Here is a 13,694-nt window from a genome sequence, read left to right on the forward strand (position 1 = left end):
TTTGTGTGTAAATTTTTAATATAAATGCAAGATGTAAAGCATTAATGCAAGCAAAATGTTTCAGTGAACACATTTCAACAGTTCAACTTTATAACAATTATAAATAAACCTGTTAAAATTTTCTGGACAATGCCAGCATTTGGATTTTTTTTAAATAAGTAAATTTCTTATTGACGGCAAAGAAAAAAATTAACCCATAATTCTTATATGTTTAGCCACGTGGCTTGGTACCTTTTCTCAGTTAGACATTATCATCTTGCTTCCTCTGCATCTGGCTGGCGACTGCTGACTCTGCCCTTCCTCTTCCCAGCATTCTCCTTGGATGACCCGAGTTCTAATTCCAGGTCCTACCTTGTAGACAAATTCCTACAAGTTGTCTTCTGACCTTAATGGGCACCTACATACATATACACAACAAACAATAAGTAAAAACAACTTTTTTGTCTTTTTTGAGGAAAGATCTATTATGCAGCACTGGCTACTCTGGAACTTGGTTTGTAGACCAGACTGACCTTCAACTCACAGAGATCCTCCTGCCTCTGCCACCCTGAGTGCTGGGATTAAAGGAGTGTGCCACCAGGTCCTTGTTCTTGTTCTTTTCTTCCTCTCCATTTTTTTTTTTTTTTTGGTTTTTCGAGACAGGGTTTCTCTGTGTAGCTTTGTGCCTTTCCTGGAACTCACTTTGTAGACCAGGCTGGCCTCGAACTCACAGAGATCCGCCTGGCTCTGCCTCCCGAGTGCTGGGATTAAAGGCGTGTGCCACCACCGCCCGGCCATTTTTTTTTTTTTTTTTTTTTGGGAACAAAATCTCACTGTGTATCCCTATCTTGCCTGGAACTCATTGTGTATACCAGGCTGGCCTTGAATTTACAGAGTTCCTGCTTTTGCCTCCAGAATGGTGGAATTAGAGGCATGAGATAACATGTCCAGCTCCAAAACACCTTTAAAACAAATTTTATGTCATTTTGTTTTGTTGTTTTGAGACAGGGTTTCTCTGTGTAATAGCTCTGGCTGTCCTGGATCTCACTCTGTAGATAAGGCTGGCCTCGAATTCACAGAGCTCCACCTGCTTCTGCCTCCCGAGTGCTGGGACTAAAGTGGCACACTACCACCTAGTTAATTGTTTTTTAATTCAGCACATCTAATTAATGAAGTCTGCCAGACCCCCCAGTTTTCCTTTGTTTGTTTTGTTTCGCCCTACTCCTCTAAGACCGGCTAGCACCCCAGTAAGGAAGGCAACCACTTCAAAAGCTGAACTCCCAAGTTTGTGGCTGCCGTGTGATTGGGAGGCACAACACTTTAATGGACAGCACGGAGTTGGGAGTCCAAATATCTGAGCCCTGATGAAGAGCCAGTATAATTGTCACTGTTGTGGTCAATTGAGACAAGGTCTTGCCCTGCAGCCTAGGCTGGTGCCAGCTTGTGACCTTCCTGCCTCAGCCTCCTGAGCACGGACATTACATGTATGTACCACCATGCCCAGAAAGATTCAGTGAGAATTTGTGACTGTGGACAAATAATTTTACATCCCTGTGTATCAGGAAGAAAATGTCTTTGGATAGAATTCATTGTTCATTTACTTATTTATTCTTGAAATGGAGTCTCAAATATTCCATGGTGGCTCCAAATGCTCCGTTCTCCTGTCTCCATGTCCCAAATGCTGGGATTACAGGTATAAATCACCACACCCAAACAATAGTTAGAAAAAAAATTACCACCATGACAAATTCTAGAAAGTGGACAGTTGATCTGCCCCACAGAGCAGTAACAGCATTGTTTACTAAGTTCTGACCATTTCCCTCAAATTTATTAATTTTGACCATATTTTTCTCTCCCACATGTAAGAATCCTTGTTGTGATCCAGGGTTCTGGTAACAATGTTATATTCCTTAGGAATGCTGAGTGGAAAGATTAAAAGCTGCCCATCTAGTTCCGGTACTCCATTTGTAGCTGACAGAACAGGGCTCTACCAAGGAACTGAACATTCCTGTTCTCTTTTCATTTACAATGCACAATCTAGCCAGGCAGTGGTGGTGCATGCCTTGAATCCCAGCACTCGGGAGGCAGAGGCAGGCGGATCTCTGTGAGTTCGAGACCAGCCTGGTCTACACAGTGAATTCCAGGACAGGTTCCAAAGCTACACAGAGAAACCCTGTTTCTGAAAAACAAAACAAACAAAAACAAAACAATGCACAATCTACTTCTTTTAGGACTCTTAAGATCCTTTAACATTTTCTCTTTCTTTTATTTTTATATTTACATATTCACCTATGTATTTGCACACTTATTTACATATTCACACCATCTACCTATTTATTTATTCATTTATGTGGGGGGCAAGTCCTTGCCACAGTGGAGGTCAGAAGACACTATAGGACTCATTTCTTCTTCAGTCATATGGGGTACTTGGGAATCAAACTGTTGTGGTCGGGTTTGGTGGCAAATGCCTTTACCTGAAGTCTTCCTTTTGTGTCTTTGAAAGTCTTTCCTTTACCTCCATGCTCCGGAGCCTTTGAACACAAAGAACCCACAAGCTGGGTTCTTCTTTATGCAATCTATTAATTCCATCTTCTATCTTGAAATCCAGCCACAACCAAATTTCTAGTCTGTCTGTCTTTCCCCTCCCTCCCTCCTTCCCTCCCTCCCTCCCTCCCTTCTTTCCTTCCTCTTCCTCTTCTCCTCCTCCTTCTTCCTCCTTCTTCTCTTGATTTGAGTCTGGGTCTCTCTACATAACCCTGGCTCTCCTGGAACTCACAGAGCTGGGATTAAAATTGTGGGCTGCCAACCCTAGCCTGAGTCCTGATCTCTTAATTTTTTTTTTAATTTTTATTTTTATTTTGCAATACAATTCAGTTCTACATATCAGCCACAGATTCCCTTGTTCTCCCCCCCTCCAGCCCCCCTCACCTTCCCCCCAGCCCACCCCCCATTCCCACCTCCTCCAGGGCAAAGCCTCCCCCGCTGACTGAGATCAACCTGGTAGACTCAGTCCAGGTAGGTCCAGTCCCCTCCTCCCAGGCCGAGCCAAGCGATCCTGCATAGGTCCCAGGTTTCAAACAGCCAACTCATGCAATGAGCACAGGACCTGGTCCCACTGCCTGGATGCCTCCCAAACAGATCAGGCCAATCAACTGTCTCACCCATTCAGAGGGCCTGATCCAGTTGGTGACCCCTCAGCCATTGGTTCATAGTTCATGTGTTTCCATTCGTTTGGCTTTTTGTCCCTGTGCTTTATCCAACCTTGGTCTCAACAATTCTTGCTCATATAAACCCTCCTCATTCTCGCTAATTGGACTCCCAGAGATCCACCCAGGGCCTAGCCGTGGATCTCTGCATTCAGATCCCTCAGTAGTTGGATGGGGTTTCTAGCACAACAATTAGGGTGTTTGGTCATCCCATCACCAGAGTAGGTCAGTTCGGGCTGTATCTCGACCATTGCCAGCAGTCTGTGGTGGGGGTATCTTTGTGGATTTCTGTGGGCCTCTCTAGCACTTTGCTTCTTCCTATTCTCATGTGGTTTTCATTTACCATGGTCTCCTATTCCTTGTTCTCCCTCTCTGTTGTTGATCCAGCTGGGATCTCCTGCTCCACCAAGCTCTCTTTCCCTCGACCCTCGCCCTTCATACCCCCACTCATGTCCAGGCTGTTCATGTAGATCTCTTCCATTTCTCCGTCATTGGGCGATCCCCGTGTCTTTCTTGGGGTCCTGTTTTCCAGGTAGCCTCCCTGGTGATGTGAGTAGCAGTCCAGTCATCCTTGTTCCACATCTAGTATCCTCCTATGAGTGAGTACATACCATGTTTGTCTTTCTGAGTCTGGGTTACCTCACTCAGGATGATTTTTTCTAGATCCATCCATTTTTCTGCAAACCTCATGATGTCATTGTTTTTCTCTGCTGAGTAGTATTCCATTGTGTATATGTACCACATATTGTTTATCCATTCTTCAGTTGAAGGGCATCTAGGTTGTTTCCATGTTCTGGCTATTACAAACAATGCTGATATGAACATAGCTGAACAAGTGCTCTTGTGGTGTGGTTGAGCATTCCTTGGGTATATGCCCAAAGTGGTATAGCTGGATCTTGGGGGAGATGGATTCTCAATTTTCTAAGAAAGCACCATATTGATTTCCAAAGTTGTTGTACAAGCTTGCATTCCCACCAGCAGTGGAGGAGAGTTCCCCTAGCTCCACATCCTCTCCAGCATAAGGTGTCTTCAGTGTTTTTGATCTTAGCCATTCTGACAGGTGTAAGATGGTATCTCAGAGTTGTTTTGATTTGCATTTCCCTGATGATTAGGGATGCTGAACAATTCCTTAAATGTCTTTCAGCCATTTGAGTTTCCTCTGTTGAGAATTCTCTGTTTAGTTCTATAGCCCATTTCTTAATTGGACTGTTGGCATTTTGATGTCTAATTTCTTGAGTTCCTTATATATTCTGGATATCAGTCCTCTGTCAGATGTGGGGTTGGTAAACTGATCTCTTAATTTAACAAGGTCTCTTTCTCTGGAATCTCATAGCACTTTGTAATTTAGTTTATTGTTACATTTCTTAATCTGTGAGAGTTCCTCTTCACTTTAGTAAATTGTATCCACTTGCCTTTTCATCTTCTTGGTGCTTTGTACAATGTAACAGACCCAACTGATAATCTTTAATTGAACTCACTTCTCAACTCTGTTGAATGGCAACATGGTACCAATAACCAACCAGCTACTCACAATGCTATTGTAATGAGGTAGCAAATAGGAAGCAAATTCTGTCAAAATTTTTCTTTTTTGAGTCGGGGTCTCACAGGATAGCTCAGGCTGGCCTGGACTTGCTGTGTAGCTCAGGCTGGCTTGAGCTCTTGGTATATCCCCTGCCTCAGTCTCTCAAATGCTGAGATCACAGGTGTGAGCTACCATGTCAGTTAAATTCTAATGAGTTTTAAGGAGGTGCATGGAAGAGTGATGGAAACCAGTCTGGGATCTGATTTATATTTGAAATAGTTGGGAAGATGAGTTTTCTTTTTCTTTTTCTTTCTTTCTTTTTTTTTTTTTTTTTTTTTGCCATAGACTCCTGGTGTTGTTGGAGGATATATTTATTGTCTTCAGTGTTTTGAAGGGCTGTCAAGTGGGAACCAATCCTTGCTACAGGCAGCCTAACTACTAGCAAAGGGAGGAAAGAAAAGGGAAGCAGATTTCAGCTCAGCAGGAGGCAGAACTTTTTAACCTTCAGAGCTGTCCAACAGTGGAGCATGCTGCACTTCTTAGAGGTTGTGAGGGGCCTGATACTGGAACCTCCGAAAATAGAAGCGACACACGGAGGCCATCTGGCTGAACTTGCGGCAAGGTTTCCCTGCCTGGGCGGGAGCTGCACCGAGGACCTGTAAGGTGTGTTCTGATTCCAAGGTTTCTGTGACAGTTCGCTTCTGCTAACTTGACACGTCACGTGTCATTTTTGTTTTAAAAAAACACACAAAATTTAAACCTATTTAATGTAACTGTATGGTTTACAATAAAAATCGACAAACGAGAAGTGGGAAATTAGATTAAATACTAAAAATGAAGATACCGCCCAATTGACATAGCTTTTAACTGAAAGGGAGTGTGCGTGCGTTGAGTGTATGTGTGTGTGTGTGAGTGTGTGTGTGTGTGTGTGTGTGTGTGTGTGTGTGTGTGTGTGTGTGTGTGAGAGAGAGAGAGAGAGAGAGAGAGAGAGAGAGAGAGAGAGAGAGAGAGAGAGAGAAAGAGAGAGAGAGAGATCATTGGATGATGTCCGGGGCAGGTGAGGAGAGTCACGTTTTTGCACACGTCTTCTCCGGCACCAGGTACACGGAGAGGTGAGAGCCGGGTTGGGCGGACAGGTCCCGAAGGCCGCTCTACCCGGAGCGGAAGGGCGGCCGCCGGCCGGACCACCGATCCCAGGGGGCCCCGCGGCGCCGCGCACGCGCACTGGCGAGGGGGCAGCGCCGCCGCAGGAGGCAGGGGAACCGACTGGCGATCTGTGGCGGCGGCTGGGCGGCGGTGGCAGTTCGCGGCGAGGGCGACGGCTCCGAGGCCGAGTGGCCGTCCGGCGGCGACCTGGGCGCCGTCTCCCGCATGACCTCGTCGGTGAGTGCGCGTCCCCGCCCGGCCCGCGCCGCGTGCGCCGCTGCGGGCTCGGCAGCCCCGCCGTCCGGCCTAGCCCCGCAGCCCGCGCCTGACGGCCGCCCCGCCCCGATCCCCGGGCCCCCGGGCCTGCCCCGCGCCGGGCGACGCTCGGGTGGGAAGCCGCGCGGCCGGGCCCCGCGGGAAGGTGGCGGCGTGCGGGCCCCGGCGGCCGGCCTGAGGCGGCGGGGACCCAGGGCGCGTGGGGGATGGGGCGGGAGCGCGACGCGGCGGGAAGGGGCGCAGTGGCGCGGGTCGCCTCCGTGGGCGTCCGGGGCAGGTGGGCAGCCGAGCCCCGGAAGCCAGGAGCGGACCGAATGGCTTCGGAGCGCCGCCGGTGACGCGCCGGACGCTCGGGGCTGGGGACACCGTGCACCCGCAAACGCGCACCGGGCTCGGCGTCTGTGCACTTGCTGCTGGTGGTCTGCAAGTGCCCGTTCTTTCCACCTCTCTTCCTTCAATGTCGCCTTTTATTGACCGGCAAAACTGCCACGGGTACTGGCTGGGCAGACCGCAGAAACGAGCGGGATTCAATGCATAATTCTACATACAGTGAGATACGGTGAGGTGTCAGATGAGAGGTAGGTACAAGGAGGACTCTGTTTTTAACGTTAAAACTCAGTAAAATCAAGCTTAATAAAATGAAAATTCTGAGTTTGAGCAAAAGGGATGAAGGCTCGGGTCTAGAGTTTCCAACCCGGGGTTCTTCAGTGGATTGAATGTAGATAGAATAAAACTGGTCCTTTAGCGAGAATGAGGGTAATATTACACCTTTATTTACAAACTAGTAATGGAAACTGACTGTTACCTTCAGTTATGAAAGCAGGCAACAAACCACACAATAGTACTAGCAATCCTTGTGAGTTTGCCACCAATAGAAATAACATATGTTTGTGTCACGTTTACAGTTAGAGCTATCTCAAAATATCATATCTGTTTATCAATAAATTTCTTTGAATTTGTGAGTTTCTGTTATATCTTATGTAATATGCTATAGCTGTACATGTCAATTTTTCATTTTATAATGCATCAGTATAATTTTTTTTTGTACTCATATGAATTTTGTACCTAAAAGCAATCTGAGAAGGGGACCTTAAGCTTCACCAGACTATCAAAGAGGTAGATCCATGGCACAAAATTATGAAGAATTCCTGAAATAAAAATAAGCTTTGGGCCAGGTGGTGGTGGCACACACCTTTTGATCCCTGCACTCTGGAGGCAGAGGTAGTCAGTCAGTTCTCTGTGGAAGTCAGCCTAGTCTACAAATTGAGTTCCAGGACAGCTAGGGCTGTTACACAGAGAAACCCTGTCTCGAAAAACAAAAGAAAAGTTTTGGAGAGGACTTGGTCTTTCAGTAAGAAAGCAGGGTGTGGTGGGGGGAGCAGACAGGATTAGACTATATGCTACAAAAGAATGTTATAATCAAGGACCTAATTGCCCTGTTGACCTAAAACTGGGTTTGTACACCCGGCTGGCCTCTAACTTGCTGTAGCTCTTCTGCCTCTGTCTCTCTGTCTTCCCAGTGCTGGGGATGTAGGGGTATGCCACCACTCCTGGCTTTTTTTTTTTTTTTTAAACATGAATCATGCCAGAGTAGTAGTTTTGAAAGATAGACCAGACTGTAGATGTTTCATCTAGGATACTTGGGAATCAGCAAAATACTGTGCTGAAGAAAGGGAAGTGAGTATTTTGGCCTTTTGATTTTTGTGCTGAGGCATCCCTACACTTACGAGTGGTTGAAGCCCTTCAAGCTTGTGAAAGGAGATTTTAGTATTTGCTGATTTTCTTTTTCCTTCTTGTGTGTGTGTTGTGGGTATGTACATGTTCATGTGTTTATATGTGTGCATGTATATGTTCCTGTGTTTATATGTGGGTATGTACATGTTCATGTGTTTATGTGTATATGTGCATTTTTTTGGAAGCCAGAGTTTCATGTTGAATGTCTTCCTGTCTCTTCATCTTATTTTTTATTTTTTTGATTTTTCAAGACAGGGTTTCTCTTTGTATCCTGGCTGTTTTGGAACTCATTCTACAGGCCAGGCTGGCCTTGAACTCAGATCCACCTGCCTCTGCCTGGGATTAAAGGTGCGCACGCACCACCACCACCACCACCACCACCACCACCACCACCACCACCACCACCACCACCACCTAGCACCTTCACCTTAGTTTTTGAGTCTAGATCTCTTACTGGCTTACTAGAAGCCCCAGGACCCTCTTGTCTCTGCTGCCCCAGTGAAGGAATTATAGGCACTGCCACCGTGCTGACTTTTTACATAGGTGCTGGGATCTGAACTCAGAGTCTCAGGCTTGTGTGGGAAGTCCACTGCCAACTGAGCCATCTCCCCAGCCCTCCTCCTCTTCTGAAATAAATGGACTTTATTTATTGTTTGTTTGTACATTGCTGGGGATGGAACCTAGGGCTTTGCACGTGCTAGGCAAGCGATTTTACTGCTGAGCTTTGAAGCCAACACCCCTTGTATGGTTTTCTTAAAATCATGAAGCTAGTGTGAGCTTTACATAGGAAGAGATCCTTATTTTTCTCTCTGTGAGTGAGAAATAGCAAGCTGAACTATAATATGTCTTTGGTTGTTGTTTTTTCATATAAGACAAAAAATAAACAGAGATTATGGAGAATCAGGAAGTTGGTAAGTCATTTTTTAAAAAATTCTTTTGGGGCTGGAGAGATGGCTCAGTGGTTAAAAGCACTGGCTGCTCCTCCAGAGGAACTGTGTTCAATTCCCTGCACCCACATGGCAGCTCACAACTTTTTCTAACTTCAGTTCCAGGGGATTCAACACCCTCACACAGAGTATATACAGGCAAAACACCAGTGTACATTAAATATATAAATAAATCTTACAAGTCTTTTTTTTTTTTTTTTTTTGGTTTTTCGAGACAGGGTTTCTCTGTGTCATTTTGGTGCCTGTTCTGGATCTTGCTCTGTAGACCAGGCTGGCCTCGAACTCACAGAGATCCGCCTGCTTCTGTCTCCTGAGTGCTGGTATTAAAGTCGGGCACCACCGCTGCCCGGCCTTATAAATAAATCTTTAAAAAAAATAAATTATATCATTCCTTTAAAAAGAAATTCTCTTTTCAGGGGCTGGAGAGATGGCTCAGTGGTTAAGAGCACTGGCTGCTCTTCCAGAGGTCTTGAGTTCAATTCCCAGTACCCATATGGTGGCTCACAGCCATCTATAATGAAATCTGATGGCCTCTTCTGTCATGCAGGCATGTATGTAAATAGGGTACTCATATACATAAATAAACTTAAAAAAATTCTCTTTCTATGGGCAGTGGTGGTACACACCTTTGATCCCAGCACTCAGGAAATGGAGGCAGGCAGATCTCTATGAGTTCAAGGCCAGTCTGACCTACAGATCCAGTTCTAGGACAGCCAGGGCTATGCAAAGAAACTTTGTCTTGAAAAACCAAAATAAATGAATAAATTAGTTAATTAAAAAAAATCTTTCAAATTCTTCATTTTCTGGCTCTCCCGTAGTACTGAGAGTGGACTCAGGGCCATAGGCATTCTGGACAGGTGCTCTATTACTGAGCTGTCTTTACACACAGAAAAACTTTACACAGCTTTTCATTTTGAGACAGGGTTTCACAAAGTTGCCCAGATTGGTCTGGAACTTACTACATAACCCAGGCAGGTCTCAAAGTGGCAAATCTATGTGCCTTCAATCCCAGTACTTAGGAGGCAGAGGCAGGTGAATCTCCGTGAGTTCGAGGCTAGCCTGGTCTACAGAGTGAGTTCCAGGACAGGCAGGGCTGCACAGAGAAACCTTGTCTTGAAAAACCAGTAGAAAGAAAAAAGGCATGCACCACCACTACCTGGTCCACGGATGTGATGTGTGTGTGTGTGTGTGTGTGTGTGTGTGTGTGTGTGAGAGAGAGAGAGAGAGACATACACACACACACACACACACACACACACACACACACACGGACGGACAGACAGGATCTCACTGTGTAGCTGTGGCTTGTCTAGACTTCCTATGTAGACCAGGTTGGCCTGCTACTCACAGAGATACACTTGCCTCTGCCTCACTAGTGCTGGGATTAAAGGCATGCACCACTACAGTCATCTGATTAAAAAAAAATTAAATCTGACAATAATTAGTGTATTAGTGTAGAGTATAAATTTGTATAGGTGCCATTAGAGATAGTATTTGTAGTTCTTACTGAAGTTGAAATGAGCATACCCTGCCCTATAATTTCACAATGTTTGTTAGGGAATAAAGATGGTAGGTGGTGAGAAAGGTAATGATATTTGTGATTTTTTTTTTCTTTCTTTCTTTTTCTAAAGCTAAAGCAGGACTGGTGATGTAGCTTAGTGGTAAAGCAGTTGTCTAGCATGTGTGAAGCTTCCAGTTTAATTCCAATAATATGCAGGCACACATGTGCATGAATTGTGATGATGCTAACAGTTATTTCTGGAAAAGCTGAATACAAGTGTTAAGTTGTTTTATAGTTTTTTGGTTCCCCATTTTCTGCCGTTGGACTTGGCTTTTAGAACCTATAACTTAAATTTTTTATTTTAGCTGGATATGGTCCCAGCACTTAGAAGGCAGAGACTAGTGGATCTTTGTGAGTTCAAGGCCAGAGTGATCTATATGGTGAGCTCTAGGTTACAAAGAGAGACCCTGCCTCAAAACAAAGAAAACACAATAAAAAGTAAAAATATTTCCTTGTTTTGTAGTTTGTAAGTTTTTATTTACTTACTTTATTTTGCAGTGTTAGGGATCAGGACCTCCCCCCCCCCCCCCCCCCCATACAGACAGCCTGTGAGGCAATTGTTATACCACTGAGCTGGACCCCAGCAGCCAAATTGTTGCTTTTGTTGTTGTTGTTGTTTTGTTATTCCAGACGGGTTCTCTCTGTGTAGCCCTGGCTGTCCTGGAACTCACTTTGTAGACCAGGCTGGCCTCGAACTCACGGAGATCGTCCTGCCTCTTCCTCAAGAGTATTAGGTTTAAAGGTGTGCACCACACCTGTTGTCTGAGTTCTTTAGGTCAGAGCCACGTTAAACATTTTCAGCTGGGGTGCTAGGGTGATTTTAGGCCTCTCACTCTGTGTCATCAGAAACTCTTGAAGCCAGTTTCACTGTTGACATAAATGTGGCTGATTAAGGAATCTCACTAGATTTCTGTTGCAAAGGCATCTTCCCCTTTTTAATAAGTAATCTGTGGAATAATCATCCTTTTTACTTTCTCAAAGTCACGGTTTTTGGGATATGTGTGTATTTATAAGCCAGGAGTTGATGGTGGGTGTCTGCCCTTATTGCTGTCTACCTTATGTTTTGCTCACTGAACCTAGAGTTCCTGATTGGCTGTACTGGCTGGCAGCAAGACCCTAAGGACCCTCTTGTCTCCACTCCCTCAGTGCTGGGATTACAAATGTGTCATCACAGGAGACTTTTTATGTAGGTAATGGGATGGAATTTAGGATCTCATGTTAGCGAGACAAGCATTTTATCCACTGAGCCATCTCCCTAGGCTCTATGTCCCCTTTTTTTCATGAGCCACGATCCCACTTTGTAGCCCAGACTGGCCTCAGACTTGCTATGGCAGTTTGGGGGACCTCGTCTTCTTAAATAATGGGTTTACAAGCAGGAGTCACTATCCCTGTTTTATGATTTCTCTTGTGTAAGTACTTGTAAAGGGTACTGGGGATTGAACCTAGGCCTCATATGTAGTAGGTAAGCTTATATCCTTTAACCCTCCTTTTGTGTTTTATTTTGAGATAGACATGCATTAAATTGCTTAGGCTGTCTTTGAAGATAAGATCCTCCTGACTCATCCTTTCCAATAGTTGAGATGACAGCTCTGTGCCACCAGGCCTGCTGTCCTATTCCAGACTTTATTATTTGTTATTGATTTATTTACTGATTTATAAAGTGGTCTCTCACTGTGTGGCTATGGCTATGAATGGCCTGGAACTCTGTAACCAGGCTTTTCTCAAACACATTGAAGTCTGCCTGCCTTTGCCTCCCCAGTGCTGGGATTACAGATGTGTACCACCTCACCTGGCTTTATTTATTTATTTATTAAAAGCAATTTTAAAGACAGGTGTGGTGACACATGTCTTTAATTCCAGCACTGGGAAGGCAGAGGCAGGCGGGTCTCTGAGTTCAAGGCCAGCCTAGTCTACAGAGTGAATTCCAGGACAGCCAGGGCTACACAGAGAAACCCTGTCTGAGGAAAAAAAAAAAAAAAGTTTTTTGTTTTTTTTTTTAAGTTGCATTTATTGTGTGTGTATGCTCTGTTTGTTTGAAAAATGTTCTCATGTAGCACAGGCTGGCCTAGAAATGACTCTAGCCAGGGCTGGCTTCAAACTCCTGGTCCTCCTGCCCTTCCCCCTTCAGTGCTGGTACCACCATGCCTGGTCCACAGCCTGGACTTTTCTCGGTGTCTCCTGTGTCTACGTCCTGAGGGTGCTGAGCTGCTCTCCAGTGACGACACAGTTCTTACAGCCTTACACGGTAGTACGGAGAGTGTGAGAACTGTGAATTTTGTTACTTTTAAATAGGATGAACTGCAGTTTACTTAGTCTATTTTTAAAACTACCCTTATATTTTCAGAAAAGTTTAAGAGGTTTCTGAAGGTACCTCTTGGCAGAAAGGCATTTACTTTATTCTTTCATCTTTTCCATTTTTCTTTCTTTTTATTTTTTATTTGTTTATTTATTATATATACAGTGTCCTGTCTGCATGTATGCCTACAGGCTAGAAGAGGGCACCAGATTTCATTATAGATGGTTTTGAGCCACCATGTGGTTGCTGGGAATTGAACTCAGGACCTCTGGAAGAGCAGTCAGTGTTCTTAACCTCTGAGCCATCTCTCCAGCCCCGCCATTTTTCTTTCTTTGAGACACAGTCTCATAATGTAGCCCAAGCTGGCCTCAAACTTGAGATGCTGCCTCAGTCTCCCAAGTATTGGGACTATAGGCAGGTGCCATGATATCCATTTTTTTAAAAAATTCTTTCAAGGGTGAATATTGGGGAGAATTGGTTACATGTTCTAGGAATCTCAAGGGTAAAGTATTATTCCCCCCCCACCCCCACAGGGTTTCTCTGTGTAGCCTTGGCTATCCTGGAACTCACGCTATATAGACCAGGCTGGCCTCAAAATCACAGAGATCTGCCTACATTTGCGCCCCCGCCCCCACCAAGTGCTAGGATTAAAGGTGGGCACCGCCACCATCCAGCTCCATTCTGTATCTCTTTTGAGTATGAAGATGAATCTGACATCTAGTAAGTATTTCTACCTGAAAGAAGAGCATATTACATAACTTACAGCCAGGTGTGGTGGTGTGCACTTGTGGTTTTTATTTGTTTTTCAAGACAGGGCTTCTCTGCATAGCCCTGGTGTCCTGGGACTGGATCCGTAGATCAGGCTGGCCTAGAACTTAGAAGTCCACCTGCCTCTGCTTCTCAAATGCTGGGACTTAAGATGTGTGTCACCATGTCCAGTTTGTGATATATATTTGTAATCTGAGTCTTTCAGTACTGGAGGCAAGGGGAACAAGAGTTCAAGGCCAGCCTTGGCTACTGAGTGAGT

General features: G+C 45.0%; 1 protein-coding gene across 10 annotated transcripts in view; it reads left to right on the forward strand.

Annotated features, from left to right (window-relative positions):
- The first annotated feature begins 5,722 nt into the window (after window positions 1-5,722).
- The window catches only part of Gapvd1 (GTPase activating protein and VPS9 domains 1), a 74,356-nt gene continuing 66,384 nt past the window's right edge, over window positions 5,723-13,694 (forward strand). For 5 of the 10 annotated variants that reach the window (XM_052722515.1, XM_052722516.1, XM_052722519.1 and 2 more), the window contains exon 1: window positions 5,935-6,090. The gene's annotated coding sequence lies outside the window, so the exon portion shown is untranslated. Of the gene's footprint in view, window positions 5,820-5,933; window positions 6,091-6,427; window positions 6,708-13,694 lie in introns of those variants that run through there. The other 5 variants (XM_052722511.1, XM_052722517.1, XM_052722513.1 and 2 more) reach the window with 4 other exon arrangements.

The sequence above is a fragment of the Peromyscus californicus genome, unplaced genomic scaffold (assembly GCF_007827085.1).
Source record: "Peromyscus californicus insignis strain IS unplaced genomic scaffold, ASM782708v3 Scaffold_7__1_contigs__length_154581171, whole genome shotgun sequence".
In the NCBI taxonomy this organism is placed as follows: domain Eukaryota; kingdom Metazoa; phylum Chordata; class Mammalia; order Rodentia; family Cricetidae; genus Peromyscus; species Peromyscus californicus.